Genomic DNA, 9,684 nt, shown 5'->3' with positions numbered 1-9,684 from the left:
CTAAAATCCAAAATGGCGGTGGCCCAGCGGTGGTGAGAGGACCAGTTTGGGGGCATGGCAGGCCTGGGTCTCTGCTGGTTCTGCGACCCAGGCCTGACTTCCACTACCGGTTTGGCCGAACTGGGCCAAACCGGCAACAATCCACCTCTGGTATATGGGAAGGAAGTTTGCTATAATTTTTCAATGTTCTGCTGACATAACGCCTCTCAAAATTGCTCCGTCCTCCTCCTTGTGCACCAATTAGCATACAAAACTAAGCTTCCATTGGCACAAGATCAAAATGATATGTGAAATCTTTAATAACCTATTTTTAGAACTATGCCTAGTTCTCAAACTCTCATCGATCAAATGAAGATATAATTACAAACACAGCAGTACCAAACCTATATTGAGGAAGATAAGCAAACGTTCCACTGATAATTAGTTAAATTAATCTAACTAGTTATACAAGGAAAACAGGTATTTCTAGAAAATTTCTAAGTTATATCTCAGAATGTATATCCATTATAGGAATAAATCTGATATATATGAGGTACTTAGTGGAAATAGATGTTTGGAAGCAAAACCACTAAAAACCAATTAAACTCATCATTAAACACAGATGGCTAATGAAGAATGAGGTTGTCATAACAGTTTTATGAGCTATGATGGGAGACCTGGAGAGAGAATTAAGATTAAAGATTTGCCATGGATTGACAAACAGTTTCCAAGCCAATTATTTTGGAAACAGAAGAGGAAGTGTTTCAAGAAGTGCTCTTTTGGGAGAGGTGTTGGGAGACAAATAAGCACTCAAGGAATGTCAACATGTTATAGATTAAGAATACTGATTAGATTAGATAAGTGATTTAGGGATTTATAATGACAAACTAGAAGGGTGAAAACAGACACAGAGCAGCTATCATAAGACTATCAGAGTTAAAGCATATGAGCCCACCAGGGCACCGTTGGCCTAATCAATGAGAATCAGAACCTGAGAACTGCTTAAGAAGACGTGACATACGAAACTGTGGCCCATGATGCTAAAAGTTGCAATTCTTTTATTCTTTTGCAGAATATTCTGAAGATTTAGGGAAGAAAAAATGAATATGAAGCCCTTGAAAGCATGATGTACATTGATTTGGGTGTGGATACATATATATCCTTTGAGTTTTAAATTGAAATCCAGTACTGTTTTTCTGCAGAGGTAATACCTGCATCATTGGAAATATTTCTTCAGTTCCCAAATAAACTCCTGAGTCAACTCTGGGGCCGAACAAGAAACCCCATTGTACAAGGGTTGAAGTAGCTTAATTTGCAGTTGAAGCTTATTTACCTGTATTCAGAATGCTAGAGAACAAAAAGCTTGAACAAGGGTTGTGAAAATTATTTGAATCGACAATAACTGCCAGACAAGATTCATTGACAAATTGGATTAATTGTAAATAAGTGGTACAAACTGGAACAAAGTGTGTTAGCTTTACTCACATTCACAAGTAGTGCCTGAACTGGCAATGGCTAAATGATGTGCAGGTATGCAAGTGTAAGAGAAATTAGGAAATGATTGAAATCCCAAGCAAAGCATGTGATTTGAAGTGATTGTTTTCTATTTTTAAAAAAAGGATCTAACTGTGGAAAGCATTTGTACATAAGACATATGCTAAGTACTGAAATGAGCTGGAACAATAAAGCATAGAAACAGCACTGAAAACCACCACATAGCATAGCCATGGTATGGCGTGATTATTGTTTGTATATGTCTGTGTGTTTCTCTGAGCATCAACAGTTGTACAGAATAGATATTAGGACAGAAAACTGCAGAGTCGAAGGAAACTGGTCAGGATTATTTAAACACTCTAAGATGAAACCAGATGGAGCCTTGCAACTGCCTGCAAGATAAAAGCTACGGAACAAACATTTTGCCAAGATTACATTCTGTTGACCTGATATCCCTGGAACTAGAATTGCACTTTCCAGTTTCATCCTGACTAAGTGGCCCAGAAGGCTGCTTAGATTGAAAAATTATATTGAATCAATCAATCAAACAAACAAATAAACAAACACCAGCATGTCCCCTGGCCATCAGTTCGGGAGCTCCACCACTGGGGAGATGGCTCGGGAGGCAGCATCGGATTCTCACTGCACCAGCAGCCAGTAGAGTGGCCAACGGCCCAGGAATTATATCAGGCTGAGGATGACCTAACCAGCCTTCTGGTGTTCCAGGAGCCCCAGATCACCTCAGCTCGGGAAGAGCGCACCACAGTTTTCAAGTGGAGAGCTATGAGGCCTCTGGACCTCAGCGAGTCCAGAGAATGGGAAATCCAGCTACAGGGAAGTGATCCCTGGCAGGCCTGCCAGAGAAATTTGGCAGTATAGCAATAGCACTTAGACTTATATACCGCTTCATAGTACTTTTCAGACCTCTCTATGTGGTTTACAGAGTCAGCATATTGCCCCCAGCAATCTGGATCCTTGTTTTACTGACCTCGGAAGGATGGAAGGCAGAGTCAACCTTGAGCCTGGTGAGATTCAATCTGTCAAACTGCTGGCAGCTAGTGATCAGCTGAAGTAGCCTGCAGTACTGCACTCTAAGCTCTGCGCCACCACGGCTTGCAGTATTTAAGGTGTTACATGGACTACTAGCAAACAAACAAACCAAGAAAAGGCCGGTCGCCCAGCTGGCATTTGACCTCTGCTGCTGCTTCCACCCACTCAGCCGCCAAGGGGAAACTGAGGCTCCCGGAGCTTCCCCAGCTCCCCTGGCTCCACTAGTCTCAGCAGATTTCTCTTCCATCCTCTTCTCTATCTTCCCTGAGTACCAGAGTGTACAGAACCAAAGCAGTTTAATAAAAAAAAAACATTCTGAGTAACCACGATTAAATCCAGAGGTACTTATCTCTGAGTAAACACAAAGAAGAATGTGATGTAAATTGTTTTTGCAACGGAATAGCGGCCAGGGGTGTCAAACGCCAGCCCATGGACATGCCCACCGGTTTAGTGAAGGGGGGGGGGGAGGAAGTCACGATATGTGACATCGCGAGTTTGACACCCTTGGAATAGCCCATGCAGGACTGTTTTTTGGTTCTGCTTAGAAAACAAAACATCTTGGTGGATTTCCCTTTTGTGACACTTCACCCAGCTTTTTAAAAATAAATTTAAACACATACGCAAGTGGGGGGGAAAAGCAAATCAGTTTATTTATTTATTTATTATTTATTTCTTAGCGCTTATAGACCGCCCCCTCTCCCGAAAGGGACTCGGGGCGGTGTACAGTCCATACAGAAATACATCATAAATAGCTATAAAATTAGACAATTAAAATTATTAAGTAAATAGATAAATAAATACATAAGTTTGTGACACTTCACCCAGCTTTTTAAAAATAAATTTAATACACATACGCAAGTGGGGGCGGGGGAAGCAAATCAGTTTGTGAATTCTTTTCCAGGCTTAAAAGACCTTTAGCCTTGTAATCCCAAATATTTCTTAAAAAATAGTCTGGTCTCCTATCCCTTCCCTGGCCGCCTCTGCTGGCAGGCACTTACAAGTCCAGCTGCTGCTGCTTGCAAAGATCCCTGGAGCTTTTGGCTGGAACTGAATGGGAAGGAGCCACGTGGGCCCATAGAGAGGAGAAGGAAGGGGAGGGTCATTCACTGACAGCTTCTCTCAGCCTGTCATTACTTCTGTGCTATAGTGATCCCTATTTTTTCTCTTTTTCCCTGGGGGGAGGGTGTCTTAAGTAAATAGATTCCTTGGACTGAGCAAATACAGCAAGGACAAAGGCAAAATGGACTGCTAAATTAGCCCCGCCCAGTCATATGACCACCTAGCCATGCCCACCCAGTCACATGACCACCTTGCCACACCCACCCAGCTGGTCTGCCCCCCCCCCCAAACAGTGTGAGGGATTGTGAATTGGCAAGTTTGAGGACCCCTGGTTTAAAGGATGTATGGGTGATTGCGCTGTACTAGCTCAAAGGGAGCCCTCAGGCAGAGGGTCATGTGGTTGATATGAAGCAGCATTGCAGCCCCCCCTTCAACCTTCCTCCCAGAACTGGTACAAGTAGTTGGCCTGAGATGGTCTATCACTCTGTTTTTCTTGTCCAGATCCTTTCTCACACAAAAAACTTCCAAATCAGCATCTGGATGTGAAGGTAGTTTGGAAGTACTGTAGGTTAAGAAGCAGGCAGAATCTTTTTTTTAATATTTTTTATTTTTTATTTTCAAAACAAACAACAACACAAAAAACCTTCCTTCTTTACATACTGTAGAAAGTGTATCAGTTGGTTACCAAACACTTTCGTGCATCTCTTCCACAGTCATCAAGCATAATTCATATTAACTCAAGTGTTTTAACTCAGATATTTATACATGTTACCATCATCATACCTCCATTTACATTTGACTATAATTGTTTAAACATCCTTCATCATAAACTATACCAAGATTTAATACATAACCACATACTAGCATTTCATTTACTATTTCTAAATCCTCCAATAACACTGAATCTTTATGTCCTATTCTAGCAAAACATCCATAATATTTAATAACAAAGTTTTCTAATCCTCCTTTCCAAATCACTGTTTACAATTTACATCCAGTTTTCTTATGATGTACCCATACCTGTATATACGTTATCATTATCCCTCCTTTATTTAACTATACCCTGTATCATAACATTTTCCCCCTAATAATCAAGACTTAACTGTATGTAACTTAGTTCTTTTTTATTAATCTTTATATATAATACAAAAGGATTTCTAATCTTCCTTTTATGGGTACCATTCAATATTCATATCCAATTATTACTTATCATAACACTACAATTGTATACATTATTATCATTATCAATTATTTATTTAACTATATCTATTGTCACTAAATTTCTCTAAGTTTAACTAGTTTTAAATTATACACTTCCATCTATCAACCTGTATCTTTCCAGTAGCAAAACAGTCTCATGTCTTCTGCCATTTGTGATGTCAGTCTTCTAATCATTTCCTTAATCAAATTTATATGGACTCCTCTTAGCAACTCCTTGCTTATAAAATCTCTCATGTAATTTTGATGCCCTTCTTCTGTTTCCTTAATCATCTTATTTTTAATTGTCAGTAGTGTTATCAATGATGTTGCTAATAAAATTTCTCTCTTTAAATCCATAAATTCTTTTGTTTTTTCTTCTTCTGTGTCTTGCCATCTGGGGTAGAGTTCCCCTCCATTTAATTCCTCTTTCAGTATTCCACTCTTTCCATTTCCAGAAACAAACCAATCACCATAAATATCAACAGATTTAATTTCTTTATGGTCATTTTCCTCTTTGGTTTTTAGGATTCTAACCTTCACTTTTTCCACTTGATAAACATCTCCAAATTCTTCATCATATTTTACTGTTAGATGCTCTAAGTCTTCCAACTTCTTCTCCATCCTCTCAAATGTGTTTGATAATTTCTGAATTTCTAAGAATATCTTTTGCAGGCTTAAAGTTTCTTTCTGCTGTTGAAGTTGTGCCATTATCTCCAGCTAACAAATACTGCTGCTCTAGCTTGGAAGGTTTTTACAAGATTAAGCATAGATTCACAATAAAGTTTTATTTTCACTTTTCTCTGGTTAAAGATATACTTCAAAGGGACATCTGTATGCTTTTCTTCTTATCACTCTCTATAAACAAGCAGTGAGACCTTGGAGTGCCAAGCCAGGATAATCAGTAAGAAAAGTAAAAGTGTTTCATTTCCAATACACAAACCTCCAGCCTCCGAGTAGCAGTGTTATTGTTGCAGTTCTTTGTTTCTTTTTTGTATCTTTTTTGTATTTCAAGTTAAAAAAGGTCTGATTCTTGAATGAGGTAGAAAAACACCCACAGTAATGAAAGAGGAGAATTTTAGCCCATAGGTTACAAAGAATAATAAAAGAAAAAAAGTAGAAGAAAACTTAATCCATTCGTTTTAAAAGGCTTGCATAAATTCCATCCATGAAGATAGCATTCAAAAAGTAAGATAACCCACTGCCCAAAACCATTCCAAACTTAATTCCGCCGCTTATTTCTTCTGTTCTCCAATTTAAATTAATATTAAGTTTTTTATAGGCAGTCTCTTTTAAAATGGTAAAAATTTCTCACCAGCTGGAAACACTTTCTCTTTCTGTATCCTTCTGTTTTGGAGCTGCCCCGACTTCATCAGCCTTAGCTGGATTTTTTGTCACCCGCTTGAAGAACTTATCTAGCATCAATCAGGGACTTTGCGATGTCCCTGAGATCAGCAAGACGTATTCTTCCTGTTCACCGTCTCTGTGAGATGGTTTAGGTCTGTTTGGACCACCCAGCTGCAAAAGTATCGGCTGTGGTCTCGGAGCATCGAGACCGCATGTCCGTATCGTCACGATGTTGGCTCCTCCTCCATAGGCAGAATCTTGACAGGTTGGCGATTCTATGGATGAATGATTCTTGGGAATAGCAGTCCACCTGTTGAAAGACAATATTCGGTCAATATTAACAACTTCCAAAAGGTGAAAGTGGATTACAGTTACACTTGGATTACATTCTTGTGCATAGAGGTGTGTGATGTTTTCTGCATATAATATAATGATATAAATATTGTTATTTACCTCCTCCCCCTTTGAGATTTTGTGAAGCAATAGGAATACCAAGGCTTGCCTGTCAGGTTGTCTTTGGGGTATAGTAGAAGATCCTCTAGAATCTGGATATACTGTATTAATTTCATTGGAAACTATTTGAAAACACTCTATAACAGAGTATGTCCCTCTGAAATTCACTGGGGTGACAGGACTGGACTATTACTGTGCTTTCATTGTTCCTTTAGGACTGGAGGTTTTGCAGAATCACCTCAACCATGCATATTTTTCATTGATGTTGTTGCATTGCTCATATTAAAGGAGAAACAGGAGATTGAAAGAGCAAAGGGCTTGGAAATACTAAGGGTAAAGGGAATAGCGAACAATTTATTTCTTTTCTTTTTAGCTTTCCAATATTGTTCAGTTTTTAAAACTATTTCTAGTAGTAGGAAGCTGCATAAAAAAGGGGGTAGATAATTCCAGTTTATATGGATCCATGGTAGGCTTCTTGGTGCCATAAGTGATATTTAAAGAGTGCTGATCTCCCAGATGGAACTTTTTAATTTAAAGATGATTAATATCTACTCACAAATATCTATTTAGTATTTATGGCTTTTTACAAACATATTTCACTTTTAGGCATGCTGATCTCTAAATTGTTGCCTGCTTGATGTTATTCACCTCACCCATCTACCCTCTTTCTCTATGCTTGTCTTTTTCTTTACAGAGTTTTAAGAAAACCTGTTCTTCTTTGGGTTATTAAACTTACCTGTAAATTTACAGCTTTTCTTAATACTCCAAAATATTGATTTCAGTGCTTGCTTCAGAGGTGGTATTCAGCAGGTCTGATCAGTTCTGGAGAACCGGTAGCGGAAATTTTGAGTAGTTCGGAGAACTGGTAAATGCCACCTCTGACTGGTCCTGCCCCCATCTATTCTCTGCCTCCTGAGTCCCAGCTGCCATGCCCACCAAGCCATGCCCACCAAGCTATGCCATGCCTACCAAGCCACACCCACAGAACCGGTAGTAAAAAAAAAAGAATCCTACCACTGGCTTGCTTGCTTGTTGTATTGAGATGTACAATTGGGTATCATCCACACATTGATAATATTTGACCCCAAATGATGGATTGCTGCATCATATAGATGTTAAATGGAAGGGGAGACAATGCTGAATGCTTCAGATTTGATCATTTCCTTCCTGTCTCTATATTGGCTATCCCTGACCCCAGAGAAAGGCGTAGAATCACCACAACATTGTGCCTCTCACTCCTAATTCCAGCACACGGGGTAGAAAGATATTATTTTTGATAGAACTGAGGTATTTTGAGAGATCAAAAAGAACCAAGATATTTAGATTACCTCAGAGTCCCAAGACTCTGAACCCTGATAGTCCATCAACATATGGCAGCATATGTCCTCTGGAACATCTTACCCTCTGAGGTTAAATGTCTGTTGGAATGGGCAGCTAGAATAAATTTAATGAAATGAATAAATAGGCCTGACCCTGATGAAGATTTGAATGTGCTCCAGGGATTGAGGATTGGAAGGTTAGATTGTTCTTGAGATGTGATTGTTACTTGTGATAGTATGTGACAATGACCTTGGGAGACAGCAGGAAGAATTGCAGACCAGACAGCTATCATGCAAAAGGTATCTCAGCCCACAGAAGAAAAAGGGCAAGGGGGGGCTTCTCAGAAGAGACCTTCCCTAATTTTCTGAAAGGTAAAACTAAAGGAGGGGAATAATGCTTTTAGGAGTCTTGTCTGTACTACCCCAAAGAGCTGACATTGCTGTTGAGTGTTTATTGGATTTGTTCCCAGTGACCATTCCAGGTTTTTTTTTTTACATTTGTTGATATTGTTTATGTGTTGTTTTTAAGGTTAGCTGTCCAGAATTGCATCTGTAAAATGGGCAGCCATATAAATTGATTAAACAAACCAATAGCATGACTGATGCTGTTTGAGAAATATATCCTGGCTTGAAGTCAGTCTAAAAGGGGTCTAGATAATCAGATATTATTTTGCTATTTTAATTACCAATGATAATATGAGCTTTTGGTCATGTTTGGTTAGATTCACTCTTTGTCTTTCTCCAACTATGTTCTAGGTAACTCTCGGGTGTTTCATTTCCTGACCTTCTTCAAAGAGTCAACAGAGATAATAGTAGATGCCATTTAGGAGAAATCTGATCTAAAACTCTCATCTTCTCATTCCAGTCAGCCAACGTGGCTATAGCTGAACTACCTACTTAGATCAGGGGTTGGCAACCTTAAACACTTAAAGCCATAAAGGTCCTAACCGGAAGCCCCCGTTCAATTCTGAAGCCAACCGGAAGTCCGGTTCCCCCACCATGGAGTCTCCTCCTAGCGTGGCATCCTTTTTCCTCTACCTGTCCTAACCAAAAGCGTATCAATTATGGAGCTGACTGGTGACAGGGAGCTGTAGGGGAGGGATGAAAGAGCCACATGTAGCTCCAGAGCTGCAGGTTGCTGACCCTTGCACTAGGTCATCAGGATAACGTCCTGGTGGACAGTGAGATGTCAGGTGGGCAAGTGAATTCAGGGGATGGTTAATGCTTTCAGAATGTGGGTCAAGAGAGAAGCTGCTACAAACACACCCAACCAATAGTTAAACTTAGAATAGAATAAATGAGCTGGAAGGGACCTTGGAGGTCTTCTAGTCCAGTCCCCTGCTCAAGCAGGAGAACCTATACCATTTTAGATAACTTAAGACAGGAAGCTTCAGGAAGCTTCCCTGAAGGCTCTGGAGACAAAAAACGGCCCTACAGACAAACCAGAAGTGATTTCGGGTTTGTTCGTAGGGTTGTTTTTTGCCCTCCAGAGCCTTCAGGGAAGCCTCCAGAAGGCCCCTGAAGGCTTTGGAGGGCTAAAACCAACCCTACAAGCAAGTTCTGTTCCTGAACTTCCAGTTTGCCCGTAGGACTGTTTTTTTGCGCTCCAGAGGCTTCAGGGAAGCTCCTGAAGCTCCGGAGGGCCTCTGGGGGGCGGGGGCGAGGGCAGGGGAGGCTGTTTTCACACTCCCCAGGCTCCTACAAAGCCTGGGAGGGTGAAAAAAGCATGCAAAAAATGTGGGGGAGTGCTGGTCATGCATGCATGTGCACTAGGGATCACACATTG

This window comes from Natrix helvetica, assembly GCF_964273705.1.
Source record: "Natrix helvetica genome assembly, chromosome: 1".
NCBI lineage: Eukaryota > Metazoa > Chordata > Lepidosauria > Squamata > Natricidae > Natrix > Natrix helvetica.
This window is presented reverse-complemented; position numbering follows the sequence as displayed.